Here is a 15,562-nt window from a genome sequence, read left to right as displayed (position 1 = left end):
CAGCTGTGTGCAAAGAGTCACCACCTCCTCTGCTGTTTGCGACAACCTGGCCCACGTCCTGCAGAAAGTGGTTCTTATCGCCACTACAGCCCCATTTCTGCTCCATGCCATCAATTTGGCCACTTGGGACACATTGCTTGGGGACGCTCCTTCCCAGGTTTCCATACCATGGTGACACCATAAATCATCTCACCCATCCAGGGGAAAACAATAAGCCACTGACACTTAACGTCACCAGCTCCCCCCCCCCCCCCCCAGGGAGCATGGCTGTTTTCCAGAGAAGGAATGTGAGCATGTCACAAAGGCAGGCACACCTTGTATATGATGCAGCAGCCCACGAACCCTTCTGCTGAGGTGTGGAAAGGCCTTGCGGGAAGGGGGCAGGCACTGTTTGGAAATCTACAGACACACACCCCACTGACTCCCTTTTCTCTGAATCTGCTATGGTGATAGTTTATGGAAAAACCCTAAATAGAGGTTGAGTTGTCTTTGGAGGAGAAAGAGTGGAGATTTTCCTGGTGTGTTGTAATGTGTGTTTACAAATGTCACATTTTCAGCCAGAACAGAGCAGGTGGGACTATTTATTTAATTCATACAATTTGTACACTTGATTGTAAAGACGACAATACAGTGGTACCTCTGGTTACGTACTTAATTCGTTCCAGAGGTCTGTTCTTAACCTGAAACTGTTCTTAACCTGAAGCACCAATTTAGCTAATGGGGCCTCCCGCTGCTGCTACCACGTGCGATTTCTGTTCTCATCCTGAAGCAAAGTTCTTAACCCGAGGTAATATTTCTGGGTTAGCAGAGTCTGTAACCTGAAGCGTATGTAACCTGAGGTACCACTGTAATTCAGAGTGGTTTGCAAAAAGGATAAAGCGGTAATGTTATCAAGAAGAAGAATTTGCAGAGAAAATTTAAAACGTTTGAAAAGTTAAAATGAGCGCACTAATAATGGATTAAAACTCACTACAATTTTCTAAATATCAGAGTAGGCATGTCTGAACAGGAATGTTTTTTAGCAGGTGCCGAAAAAAAATGAAAGCGCCTGCCTGGTGTCAATTGGCTGGGAGTTCCAAAGTGTAGATCCTACCACTCTAAAAAAGGCTGAGTTTTTACAAACGTGGAACAGATATTATGTGGCACCTGTAACAGGGCCAGTTCCTCCAAATCTGTCGAGTGAGCATTATATATGTGGTAAGGCATCTCATAGGTAAACTGGTTCCAAGTTGTAACAACCCTCCAAATGTGGTGTCTCCCCACATTTGACAGCTTTCCCACATAGCTCCCAAACTCATGCTGCAGAGAAGAATTTATTTTTATTTTTAAAAATCTTGCTACATGGAAGACAGACACAGCTATAAACTGTAAACTGGATCCTTTACTTAACCTCAACCATGCTCGCCCCACCATCAACCCCCCCCCCAACTTCAGCCATTACCATCTGCAGCAGAAGCAAGGAGGAAAGAGGTGAAACAGAAACCATAAACTTACAACTCAGGAGGGCTGCTTAGCTCTCTGGGCCAAGATGCACAAACGCTTTCTTGGCTTTTTTCCTTTCAGTGCAGCGGGTATGAATTAAAGGCAGTTGCTTCTTCCAAAAACTCAGACCCTTCTTTTCTGTCTCCAGCTACAACCGAGCTGCAAAATCTCTGCCTTACAGTTATTTATTTCAGGTAGGTAGCCGTGTTGGTCTGACACAGTCAAAATATAAAAAATAACATAAAAAATTGTCCAGTAGCACCTTAGAGACCAACTAAGTTTGTTCCTGGTATAAGCTTTCGTGCACATGCACACGAAAACTTACACAGTGGTACCTCGGGTTACATACGCTTCAGGTTACAGACTCCGCTAACCCAGAAATAGTGCTTCAGTTTAAGAACTTTGCTTCAGGATGAGAACAGAAATCGTGCGGCGGCAGCAGGAGGCCCCGTTAGCTAAAGTGGTGCTTCAGTTTAAGAACAGTTTCAGGTTAAGAACGGACCTCCGGAACGAATTAAGTTCTTAACCTGAGGTACCACTGTACCAAGAAGAAACTTAATTGGTCTCTAAGGTGCTACTGGACAAAAAACATATATTATTTAGTTATTTATTTGTTTATGTGCCACTCGGTGCCAAAAGAGGCTTCTGGCAGATTACTAGTTTAGCAACTCCCCCTGTAAGGATGGGGCCTATGAAACATTGCTAGTGATTATTTATCTGCGATTCCTGCATTGCAGGGGGGTGGACTAGATGACCCCTAGGCTCCCTTCCAGCTCTATGATTCTTTGATTCCAATAGTCTGGAGTTGCCAACCGTCCCTTTAACAAGCCACTTTGAGCAGTGTAAAGCTAATTCCCCTGTTGGGGACAGGGATGGGCAAATCGGTCAGTTTCTATTTCCTTCCGATTCTCATTCCGTTCTCTATATTTCCACACCCATTTGCAATTTATTTATTGATTTAAGAAAGTCCTCACTGGACATTTGTCAGCATTTTAGTGATATTTTTTCTTAACAGACACATTTTTCTGCATGATCCAATGCAGCAATGTACCGTATTTTTCCGTGTATAAGATGATTTTTTTCCTTGGAAATAATAGGCAAAAATTGTGGGTCATCTTATACACGGAAAGCGGGGGGGGGGGGATTGGTGGCAGCAGCCAGCAGGAGATTGGCAGTGGCGGTTTGGTGTGTGATTGGTTTTTGTTGCGGTCCCCCAAAAATGGGGGTTGTCTTATACATGGGGGCGTGTTATATACAGAAAAATACGGTATGTGATTTTCACAAATGGATGCATCTTTATATGCATTTTACCTAACATATGCATTTGGGGACACCTTCCCTGGTTGGAGAACTCCATTGCAAAATTTGAACAAGTGCAAATTTTGAAAGGAGAATTGTTTCAGGAAATGTCCCTTCCTAAATGCAAACTTGGCAGTCATTTTTAATGATTTCTATACAATTTATGGACCATGCAAAACAACATTGAATCAATTTAACCCAGAATAGCTTTCAAAATTCCCAAGTCATGTTACAACTTTTCAGCACCCTTCATTTTTGGAATGTGAAAGTTGAGAAATTCAACGCGCCCAACTCCCAGAAGCATTTTTTGTTGGGGACTCCCGGCTCCTCTGTGCAGCTGCCCAGAAAGTTGGCCAAGTGTATGGCGTTTGTGTCTGCTATTGCCTCCTGGACTGAAGCTCTTATCCGGGCCCCTCATTGCCAGGCCCGAAATGTTTAGGAATCAGCCAGTTTAATGAGAACAAAAGAAATTAATTGGCGGTTTAGGCCTAATGAGACGGCTGTGCAAATTGACGGTCCTCATCAGCAGAAACAAACAGGCTCCCTTCCATGGGCTGCTCCGCCGCATTGAACGGAGGAAAGCTTTTGCCAGGATGATAAATAGCAGGTCAGGAGAGACCATCTGTGCTTCTCTTCTCCCCTCGACTCCCAAGGGAGGAGGGAGGAGGCTTAGCGCAGAGAGGGGAGGGAAATAGACGGCCATGAAAGCTGCCATTCTCTGGTTCATTCATGGCGGCTCTGCTTGACACCGCCACCTCGCCACGGAGATAAAGGAGGCAGCCAGCCACGCTCTGCACACTTGAGAAGCCCCAAAGAGTTCCGATTTCAGGGCCTGTTTAGTACCTATTGAGGTGCTCACAAAAGACCCAGGCCCCAGCGAGGCAGCGCTTGGGCGGACAGCTCATGGAGCAGACAGGAGCTGCCCAGGGCCTCTGGCGGCCTCCATTTGTTCTCTCTGTTTACTTAAGACGTTCTCCAATTCCCACTGTGGAGCCCTTTTTTTAAAAGCTGGCTTGGCTGATGCTCCCGGCCTGTGTGGTGGGTGGGTGCGGGGAGCGGCGAGGAGAAGCAGGATTGCAGAAAGGGACCCGTCTGATCTTTTAATAATCAAAGTAATTAGAATAATCCTTTCAGGGCTGAATAGGGGATTATTCCTCCATGTCATTGGAGTTTCATCCTCCGTTTGGTCTCCTAAAACGTGGAAAGGGGAGAAGAGAGGACTTCAAAAGCAGCCGCAGCGCTCCTCCCTGCCTTTTAATACCCTCAAGAAATTTTCCACCGCATGACTTGAGTGCGGTGTGAGTGCGGATGCATGTTTTGGATTCCCAGGGAATGTTTTTTTGGGGTCTCCCCGCCTTTCCTTGGAGGTTAGCCGCTGGGGGTGCTGGCTGTACCAGCTGATAAAAAACTTTTAGAGAAGTCAAGGGCATCTCTGGGGTTAATTGGAAGCAACCAGTGCCACCAGGGGGGTGATTATAAAATGATGGGGAATTAAAGAGGGCCTAAATCCTGTCTGTATTTTGCTGTTTCTTGTCAGCTCTCCAGGGACAAAGGCTTCTTCAAGAGGAGGAGGAGGACTAACCCGTCCTTCACAGGCAGAGGCCAATTCTCATGTAACTCATCAATGCTCACTGAGGCCTGAGGTCTCCTAGGGCTGACCTTCCTGTGCTAGCTGGGGCTGAGGGTTGTCGCAGCTCACATTTCCAAAAACCTCTGGAGGGCACCAGGTTGGCAAAGGCTGATTTAGGGTTATGATGCCTGTGGGAAGTGGAGCCAGAGCATGGACATCATGGCTAGCAGCCATCAACAGCCATCACAGTTGGCAGCCATCACTGCCTCCTGCAGAAGTGAGTTCCATACTGCTGAATGAAGAAGGACTTTGTTTCTCTCTCCCAACTTTCAGTTTCATTGGATGCCCACAACTTCTAGTGTTAGGAGAGATGCAGAAAAACATCCTCTATCCGGGAGAAAATTTCTCAGTGCCATACATAATTTCATCATGTGACTCTTTTCTCTAAACAAAAATGTCCCAAATGCAGCAACCTTTCCTAATAGGGGAATCACTTCATCATCCCCATTTGGCCATTTTTGTTCTGAGCCAGATGGACCAATGGCCTGACTCTAAGGCCACTTCCTCATCTTTCAGCCTACCTCGCAAGGTTGTTGTAAGATGCTGTTCTAAGCTCCATGAAGAACACACAGGAAGACATTCAATCAATACACCCAAGTGTAGCAGTTATTCCAGATGTCAACAGGGGGTAGACATGCTATCTTGTGAACAGAGAGAGAAAGAGGGAATAAAAGCAGTACAGTGGTACCTCGGGTTAAGTACTTAATTTGTTCCAGAGGTCTGTTCTTAACCTGAAACTGTTCTTAACCTGAAGCACCACTTTAGCTAATGGGGCCTCCCGCTGCCACCACACTGCCGGAGCACGATTTCTGTTCTCATCCTGAAGCAAAGTCCTTAACCCGAGGTACTATTTCTGGGTTAGCGGAGTCTATAACCTGAAACGTTTGTAACTTGAAGTGTATGTAACCCGAGGTAACACTTTACAGTATTTTAGTTCCTTGGTCTTAGCTGAGGTGAGTCATTTTTGTGGTCTGTTGTGGGAGGAGAAAGCAGCCTTTGTACCTCTGCTGAGCAGCTCTCAATGCAAAAAATGATAAGTCAGGAGATGAACAAAGAGCGTAATATGTTATGCCAAATGACTAACAGGAACTCCATCCCTGCTAAATGCCGTCTGGTGGTTTGTTGACGGGGCCTCTGTTCCTCATTAGCCAAAGCCTTGACCTTGACCCTGGTCGGCCTTTTCGCTGGGAGATGGAATCCCAGAACAACTCATTTGGCCAACACATTGGCCCAGCAATCCATAAATATTGATTTGTTGTTCTGCGGAGTAATTTAAATGTCAATTATAAGCTCCGGGCAGATCTGGATCAACAATGAAACTGCAGAGAAGTAGGAGCTTCCAAGAGCTGCTGCTGGTGGTGGGATTTGTTAGAGGGAAGGATGGGGCGTGGGGCAGAGTCCTTACATTTAAGGCCATTGCTTTCTGCTTTGGTAAAGGGAAGGGAGAGAGGTTGGATGAGCATGGCTGGCAACATGGAGCAACTCAGTCTGGGGAATCTGATGTGCATGCCCGGCGTTTGTTTATGTTTTGATGTGGCCCAAGGCAGCTTCGTAACAGGCTAAGCTGACAGAACGGAAATGATGGGTTTGGATTTTCCAAAGGTTTGGGGCACTTTGTCAAAGGATGGAGGCAATGAAAGGAAGGGGGAGGAGGAGGCCTGAGTTTTTTGGGTGTGTGTGTGGAGGCAACAAAGTACCTGTGTGAAGGAAGCATTGAGTAACCTCCAGGGGCAGCTAGCTTTTGCCCCTCCACATGCTGTAGTACTCCAGCCCCCAACAGCATGGCCAATGGCCAGAGGTGATGGGAACTGCACCTGGGGTGGCCATCTTTGTTTCTGCAAAATACAGGACAGGGCGGGATGGTTGGGGTGGGTGAGTGAAGTGGCTTCAAAGCAATCCATTACAATATACTGCAGCCTAATAGGATGGCCCCTCTGGAATTTGTCATGCGCATGAATGCACATGCATGTACACACACATACACATGGATTTGTAAATCTGTCTGTGCTTGGCTAAAGGTAAAGGGACCCCTGACCATTAGGTCCAGTCGTGGCCGACTCTGGGGTTGCGGTGCTCATCTCGCTTTATTGGCCGAGGGAGCCGGCGTACAGCTTCTGGGCCAGCATGACTAAGCCGCCTCTGGCGAACCAGAGCAGCGCATGGAAACATCGTTTACCTTCCCGCCGGAGCGGTACCTATTTATCTACTTGCACTTTGATGTGCTTTCGAACTGCTAGGTTGGCAGGAGCAGGGACCGAGCAATGGGAGCTCACCCCTTCGCGGGGATTCGAACCGTCGACCTTCTGATCAGCAAGTCCTAGGCTCTGTGGTTTAACCCACAGCGCCACCCGCATCCCAGGTAAAGGTAAAGGGACTTGGCTGTGCTTGGCTACCCAGAGCTTAAATACAGGACCTTTCACACACCCTTTCAAATTCATGCATTTGAAGAGGATCCCTAACTTGACAATGTGTGTGTGTGTGTGTGTGTGTGTGTGTGTGTGTGTGAGAGAGAGAGAGAGAGAGAGAGAGAGAGAGAGAGAGAGAGAGAAGACCTGAAATACAGGACAAAACTGCATCAATACAGGGCCTAGCATTTTACATTGAGCAATCCTATATTATACAGGACAGGTGGCAACCAACACCTGGAGGGCTGCTACGGGTTCTCCGCTCCCGGTTTGCTCTAAAACAGCCTCCCCCAAGCTGGGGATTTTTGACTCCAACTCCCATCAGCCCCAGCCAGCATGGTTGGGCTGCCATCAGCATAACACAGCTGTTGTGGTCCAAAACATTTGGAAGGCACCACCCTGGGAAAGGCCGCTGGAAAAGATGCGCTGCCTGCACATCTTCCAATCTTCTCCATGCTCATCACGGAAGCTGGATATTAACATCCCAAGGGGGACGTATCTGTACAGCAACAGACAAAACAAGATTTCTCGCTGTATATTCCTGCTGTATAATGATCTTTTCACCAAGAGTGTGTGCTAGGAACAATATGAAATTTCTCTCTCTCTCTCACTCACACACACACACACACACACACACACAAAACACAAAAACTGGGTTCATCATTCCACCCGTTTTTTTGTGTTTTTTTTAAAGAATGAGCTTTCCAGCCAAGAACTTGGCAAAACCCTCTGTTGTATTTATGGGGTAGCTCTAGTGACACAATTGTGCTCATTAATTGATTGCAGTCTGAGGACTTGTTATATGTGAATGAAACACCATATACTGCCTTCTGCAGATTTTTGATATATACACATATAGATTTATAGGAGGTTGAAGCAGCCTCACCCCACCCCCAAATCCCTTGAAATTAAACCTCATAAAATCTTTGGCTGCTTTGCAGGGGTATCCACCTGAGTTGTCGGGGGGGGCGGCGGGGGGGAGGTTTGAAGCAAAACCAAATGACATTGAGGATTGGCTACACACACACACACACACACACACACACACACACACACACACACAGACAGACAGTGTGACTGTTCTTATTAAAAGCCTCTTTGTAAATTTCACCGCAGAGCGTTTGGGAGGCAGCTTAAATTTAAGCAGGGGGCTTAAATTGTAGCAATCCTGATTTACAGCACAAAAGGAGCAGAGTTTTTTTCAAGCAGGATGGAGCCAGGAGGATGTTTGGCAAAAGGGCCTAAAATATAAGGCGAGCTAATGACAAAATGTAGAGATTAGGGTTTTCCCCCACATTACCGAAGTGTGGCGACACTGGGCGCACAGTTTGAGGGCTCTATGCTGGGAGTTAGTGGCAGAGAAAATGTTCTGGATCAGGACCAAAGGCCCCACAGAGACAGAATTGTGAAGGCCTCCCTTTGGTCCCAACCTGCTGAAAATATGAATGGAATTGTTATTCAGGTTGGGTTTGCTGGGTTGGTGAATCGTACCCCGCCCCCAGCAAAAGTTCTGAAGCAATTTACAACCAGAATGAAACTGAGCAGTAAAAACACCTAAGCATATTAAAAACATATTCATGACTGTGCTGTCCAAATGCCTGTGAAAACAGAAAATGTCTGTGTTTTAAGCACTTTGCATCAGGGAAAGGCATCACCGGTCCTGAGAGATCTGCATTGGCTGCCAGTACATTTCCAAGCACAATTCAAAGTGCTGACCTTTAAAGCCCTAAACACCCTCGGTCCTGAAGGAGCGGCTCCACCTCCATCGTTCAGCCCGGACACTGAGATCCAGCGCCGAGGGCCTTCTGGCGGTTCCTTCATTGCGAGAAGTGAGGTTACAGGGAACCAGACAGAGGGCCTTCTCGGTAGTGGCGCCTGCCCTGTGGAACGCCCTCCCATCACATGTCAAGGCAATAAGCATCTATCCTATTTTTAAAAGACTTCTGAAGGCAGCCCTGTTTAGCGAAGTTTTTAATATTTAATGCTGTATTATTTTTAACACTCGATTAGGAGCTGCCCAGAGTGGCTGGGGAAACCCAGCCAGATGGGTGGGGTATAAATTTATTATTATTATCACAGCACTCTATGCACACCTTTCCAGTGGGACAGTGTGGCCTAGCGGTTAGACTCTTGACTTCGAACCCCCCACTTGGCCAAGAAGCTCACTGGGCCAGTCTCCTGCCTCTTCTTTTGGCTTAACCTACCTCACAGGGTTAAATGAAGACGAGGAGAACCAATGTCTGCCACCTTGAGCTCCATGGCGGAAAAAAAGTGGGTGATATAAATGCAAGAAATAAATAAGTAACAGTTCTCATCAGGCAGCAAATCGTCTTGAGGCGGCTGCAAGCATGAATGTCCTGCCTACGAAGAAATGCAGTGTTAGGTTGGGCTTTTTAAAAATATTTTTATGATGGTGATGACCAAGTTATTTCAGAGTTCAGAGGGAGAACTAGATCCCTAGTTAATTGTCGCAGGAAGAGTGCAGCACACCTGAAAATGAGATCAGTTTGTGGGGGATTAGAAAAGTGGGAGAGCTGGGAGCTGCTAATGTCTTTTTGTTTTCTAATCCATCATTCAGCGGTCCAAATGGAGGACACACAAGGGATTATTATTATTATTATTATTATTATTATTATTATTATTATTACTAAAAGAAAGACACAAAGGAAGTGGAGGCTGAGCACCCCCCCCCCCCAGATTGTTAGAGGCAAGGTTCATGACACATAGCAGCTTTCTCCCCCCCCCCCAATTCTCTCTGTTCTCAGACGCCCTGTGTGAGAAGCAGACAGTTGTCAAAGGCCCTAATCTGTTAAAAGCATGAAGGATGCTTGTGTTGATCTGGAGCCCAGATGTAATTAAAGGGCTCCCCCCTCCCCTGTGTTGAGCTTGCATAATGCCGAGTGTGAACAGGCAGCGCTCCACTTCTCCCTGCTGGTGAAAATTTTCCTGCTCCCCCAAGCTTGGTAGGAAAACGGAAAAGCGCACAAATAAAATGTGGGGGAAGGTTTTTAGGGTTGTGGGTTTTTTTAGAACATATAATCCTGTAGCTGAAGCTTTTTCTCTTTGGCTGCATATGCCCCATAAATTTAAAGCACATGATTTCCTCCCAAGAATCTTGGGAGCTGTAGTTTGTTATGGGTACCGGGAATTGTAGTTCTCTGGGGGAAACTACCATTCCCAGGATGCTTTGGGAGAAGTCATGTGTTTCAAATGTATGGTGTGTACACAGCCTCAGTCTCTCTTTTTTCCTCCACCCCGCCTGGGCCCCACACCTCTAATCTCTGCTAGAAAATCTGATTTGGGATGTAATTTGTATGGCATGTCTCATGATTTCATTTAATCTGCACAATCCTCTTATACAGCAGAACAGCATAAGTTAACACAGGGAATGTGGCTCTTTAAGGGATATGAATCTTCCCCCCCCATGCCCCCCAGCCAGAAGAAGACCAAAAATTCATTAAATCTTTGGACAGCTCCTCATGTGCACTTGTCAAGAGAGCTTTCCACCTTCATCTCACGGTCAGGGACAGCAAAGAAATCTGATCCAGTTTGCATTAAAAGGCCAATTTGCCTAATTCGTGGTTTCTGAAATAATACACGAAATGCAGCCGCCCTTTCAAATATCCACTTCTCCAAATTTTGCAACGCAGTTCTCCAGACAAGGAATGTGCACCAACATTTATATGCTAGGGTAAAGTGCTCATCTAAATTAGTGGGAAATGTGCAAAATAATAATAATGCACCTTACTAGGGGGAATGTGTATATTGGGCAACATTGCCTTGAAAAATCCCCACTAAACTGCTGGTGAAACTTTCTGAGGACTACTAAGAAATGTGGTGTGGAAACATCAGAACGTAAAATGAGGAAAATGAGCCACTGAAATGAAAGGAAATTGATAGATTTGCTTGTTCCTGCCTCGCCTCCCAGCATTTGAAGCGATATTCAGTCAGGGTCCCACCTAAACAGAATTTAAAACAGGGTTTAATTTAGTAAAGAAAAACACTTCTGTAAGTTGTTTTGAAAACAAAAAGTTATTTCGAAAACAAAAGAAAGTTCTTCTCACAGCTCATAGTTGGAACTCCCTCCCACAGGAGGAGAAGATGGATTTAATAAATTCCTGGAAGAGAGGGCTATCATCGATGGCTACTAGCTATGATGGCTCTGCTCTGCCTCCACATCTGGAGGCAGCCATGCTTCTGAATACCAGTTGCTGGGAACCAAAAGGAGGGGAGAGGGCTCTTGTGCTCGAATCCTGCTTGTGGGCTTCTCATTGGGCCATCTGGTTGGCCAGTATGAGAGCAGGATGCTGGACTAGATGGGCATTGGCCTGACCCTGCAGGCTCTTCCTATGCCCTGGTGCTGACAGGGTGAGGAGACAGCTATTCTCTTTGAGGAGCCACTCTCCGGACTGTTACACTGCCCAGTGCCACATGGACAGTGGATTCACTCCTCCCTGCCCCCGCTGCCACCGCATCCTCTTCCACCCCCGTTAATTCTTAATGGTCAATTTGGCTTCCCTGCTTTTATTTAAAAGGAAGTAAAGGAAAAGGAAGCAAAATACTTTCTAAATGATTGTTGTGATCAAATAACTCCCCCAAATGCTACAAAATATTAAAATCCCTACTTCAATATCCTTTATCCTTTAAGGTTCTTTATAATTCAATAAACAGGATTTCCAAATCCTCGTCGCCAGAGCGGAGAGTGGGCTGTTCTGCTGTTCTGGGCCTTCTCCTCTAATGCACACTCTTATTAAGCTGTGCAAGCTTACAGCTCTTTAATCTTTTTGAACACATGTTGAGGAGAATAAAAGCAATTTTGTTTAGGAAGCTGAAGGCCGTGCTCAGCTAGAAATAAGCTTTTTCTGTAATCTCCCCTCCTCCCAAGCTTTATAGCCCAGTTGTTTTTTGGAACCAGCACTGCACAGGCCACACAGTAAACTGTGGAAGATCAAGGCATCCCTGAAGCTGTTTTCCCCTCTCTCCCTCCAACCAGCCTCCTCTTGACTAAGGGACAAATGAGAAGAGCAACCTAATTTTTTTCCCAGCACACCCCCCACCCCTTGCCCAAATCAGCACACTACTCGTACTTTCCATCTTCTTTCTTGGAAAATAATCTCAGATCTCGGCTTCTTTGGGATCAAAGCTAATCTGCATGTAATTCCCCTACCTCACCTTCTGCCCTTGGCAACCTATAAATGCAGATTAAAGGGTTATATAAATGTAATTTTCTAATTAATCATTTTTAGATCCTTTTTAGCTACTGCATATTTTTTGAGAGAGGGGGGTGAGGGTGGGGGTTGTAACATGGCAAATGTACTTAAAGATAAGGCATTAACTCATAGTGGACAGAGATCCAACAGAAGAGCCTTGCTTGCATTTCAATATTCGTTTGACCTCGGCTAAACTCCAGAATGTGCTTGGTTGCCCCAGTCATTTTGTCCTCGTCGCAGGCAGGCAGCTCAGGGAGTGCAAGTGTGGGTGCAAAGAGGAGAAGGGAATGGTTGCAGGCAGATGGAGAGCAAATCCTCACAGCAAACTATCCATCCTACAGGGTAGACTGAGATATAGCAGCTGCTGCTGCCCAACCAGAGGCAAGCTTGGTGGCAACAGTGTTTTGTGTTGTGTAGGCTCCTATGATGTAAGTAATATAGCCTGCTAGCCTGCTCCCTAAAATATCACTGGTTTGCTCATTTCTGTATATAGGGTGCCTACATTCTGCATGTGCAAATGGCTTTAGATAGCTATTAGGTCCATAAATTACCATATAGCATATATTCAACACAAAAAACAGCAACAATTTGTTGTTGACAAAGGACAGCTGGACATATAAAGGACCCCAATACCTTCAGTAGCTTAGGGCCTCATCAAACCTAAATCTGGCCCTGCTTCTCACCAGTGCATGGGCGTTTTACACACAAAAATGGAGGTATGAGGCGAAATTTGCACTGAGGTGTTGATGAATTTTCAGCAATATCCTGAAGACAGGAAAAATGTGAACCGGAGAGAAACTGAAATTGACGGATTTGGTCACCCCAGTTGCCCATATGTGTTTTATGTTGTTACTTGTGAAAAATATTTTGTATGCCATCCAACGTTTCCCTGATGAAAATAGGGATGTCCTATTCCCTCATAATAATAATTATGGCAGAAGTGACATCCGGGTTGAATTTCTGGAAGGTGGTGGTTTGCTCTGGATCCTCGGCACGTAAAACAACATTCAGGGTGTCCTGGTTCACCTGGGTTCACCACCAGTGTGGTGTAGTGGTTAAGAGCGGTAGACTCGTAATCTGGTGAACCGGGTTCGCGTCTCCGCTCCTCCACATGGGTGACCTTGGGCTGGTCACACTTCTCTGAAGTCTCTCAGCCCCACTCACCTCACAGTGTTTGTTGTGGAGGAGGAAGGGTAGTGATAAAGCGGGATATCAAATCCAAACTCTTCTTCTTACTTTTTGAAATATGGCAACCTAATAATAATGTTATTATTTATACCCTGCCTGACTGGGTTGCCCGAGATACTCTGGGCAGCTTCCAACATATATGAAAACCTAACAAAACATTAATAGTACTTATCTTCTTGGCTTGAGGGACACATAACTCCATACCCTCCAACATTTCTCAGATGAAAATAGGGACATTCTACTATACCCTCCAATATTTCTCCAATGAAAATAGGCATGTCCTAAGGAAAAGCGGGACATTCCAGGATCAAATCAGAAACTGGGACGGCGTCTGTAAATCCAGGACTGTCCCTGGAAATTAGGAACACTTGGAGGGTCTGGGTGGTTATTAGAAACGTGTTTAATAAATATAAGAGTTTCTCCCAGCCAAGAGATTCAGAGTTCTGCAAAGTCTCTTTCATTCCATTGCAGGTATGTGTTTTTAGGGCCCACCTTGTTTTTATGGTCATAAGTTGTTTTAATTTTTGTAAAATATTGTTTTGAATGCCACCCTGGGACATTAGGGTGAAAGGTGGAAAATAAATAAATAAATGGCATAAGATCTCCGCACCCTGCCTTTGAGAAGCCAGAACTTTCTTTCCCTTCCAGATTGTGTAGAAAATTTTGTGCCGTCTCTTTAAAAGCAAATTAAATAAATAAATAACTGAAGACCTTACCAGCCACCTATTTTTCTTTCAGGTATCTTCAAATCGTGCTAATTAACTTCAAGGTAGATGTTCCTCACTCCAGCCTCCCTTTTCTGCCTTCAAATGCCAAAACAAATCTTGCCATAATTACCAGCAATCCTTTTCATTACTGGCTGCCTAATTATCCTATTAATAGCTCATCCTAAGAGACTGTATTGCTTGGCAGGCAAATATTTGTTTTTAAATTAGCAAACACAAAAGACAAACCGGCTCTGTTTGCCGAAGGATTTTTGAAATGCAAAATGGTTCATATTGATAGGAGGGTGAAGGATATAATCCTAGAAAAACCAAATACTTTAAGCTGCTGGAAGCAGGTTTTTCTCAACAAGGCGGTGGGGGAGGGGAAGGAAACAGACAACCTGGGTTTTATTCCAGGGAGGGGGGGGGAGAAGGGGAGAAGACTAGGATGACAAAAAGTGTGTGTGTCAAATTTTTCAGGCAATTAACAGTTTCTGAATCGCCACATGATGAAGATAATTAATAGAAGCTTTCAAATGTTCTTCCTAACTTGTTAAATGTGCTGCTGAAACCTGAAACTCTGTTGAATGATCATGCAGGGCCTGATATGAAGATTGGGGGGGTCTCAGGAACCATCTCTTAGGTCGGTCCACCTGTCTTGTTTTGTAATGCACTAGATGTTTCCAGAGTCCAGCCACTCCCAGAGCTTCAGCAGATAGGCAGCTCTTATGAAACTCCATCTCACAGGAGGCAGATGAGACAAATTCACAGATGACAACACTTGTGATGGCTACAAGCCATGACGGCCATGCTCTGCCTCTACAATGGGGGAAGCAATGCCTCTGAATGCCCATTGCTGGAAACCACAGGACGGGAGAGGGCTCTTGTTCTCAGGGCTTGTTTGCTGGCTTACCATTGAGGGATCTGGTCAGGGCTGGATTTAGGTTTGATGAGGCCCTAAGCTACTGAAGGTAATGGGGCCCTTTATATATCCAGCTGTCCTTTGTCAACAACAAATTGTCGCTGTTTTTTGTGTTGAATATATGCTATATGGTAGCATATTTATGGAACTAGGTAAAGGGACCCCTGACTGTTAGGTCCAATCGCAAACGACTCTGGGGTTGCAGCGCTCATCTCGATTTACTGGCCAAGGGAGTCGGTATACAGCTTCCGGGTCATGTGGCCAGCATGACTAAGCCGCTTCTGGCAAACCAGAGGAGCGCACGAAAATGCCGTTTACCTTCCCGCTGGAGTGGTACCTATTTATCTACTTGCACTTTGACGTGCTTTTGAACTGCTAGGCTGGCAGGAGCAGGGACCGAGCAACGGGAGCTCACCCTGTCGCGGGGATTTGAACTGCCAACCTTCTGATCGGCAAGCCCTAGGCTCTGTGGTTTAGACCACAGCGCCACCTGCATCCCTCTATTTATGGACCTAACAGGTATCTAAAGCCATTTGCACATGTTGCCATGCAACCAGTCCACGCAGAATGTAGGCACCCTATATATAGAAATGAGCAAACCAGTGATATTTTAGGAGCAGGTTAGCAGGCTGTATTACTTACAACATAGGAGCCTACACAACACAAAACACTGTAGCTGTATGTAGGTTTTATTTTATTTGTTTTTTTATCATATATTTTGG

The sequence above is a fragment of the Podarcis raffonei genome, chromosome 14, assembly GCF_027172205.1.
Source record: "Podarcis raffonei isolate rPodRaf1 chromosome 14, rPodRaf1.pri, whole genome shotgun sequence".
Taxonomy (NCBI): domain Eukaryota; kingdom Metazoa; phylum Chordata; class Lepidosauria; order Squamata; family Lacertidae; genus Podarcis; species Podarcis raffonei.
This window is presented reverse-complemented; position numbering follows the sequence as displayed.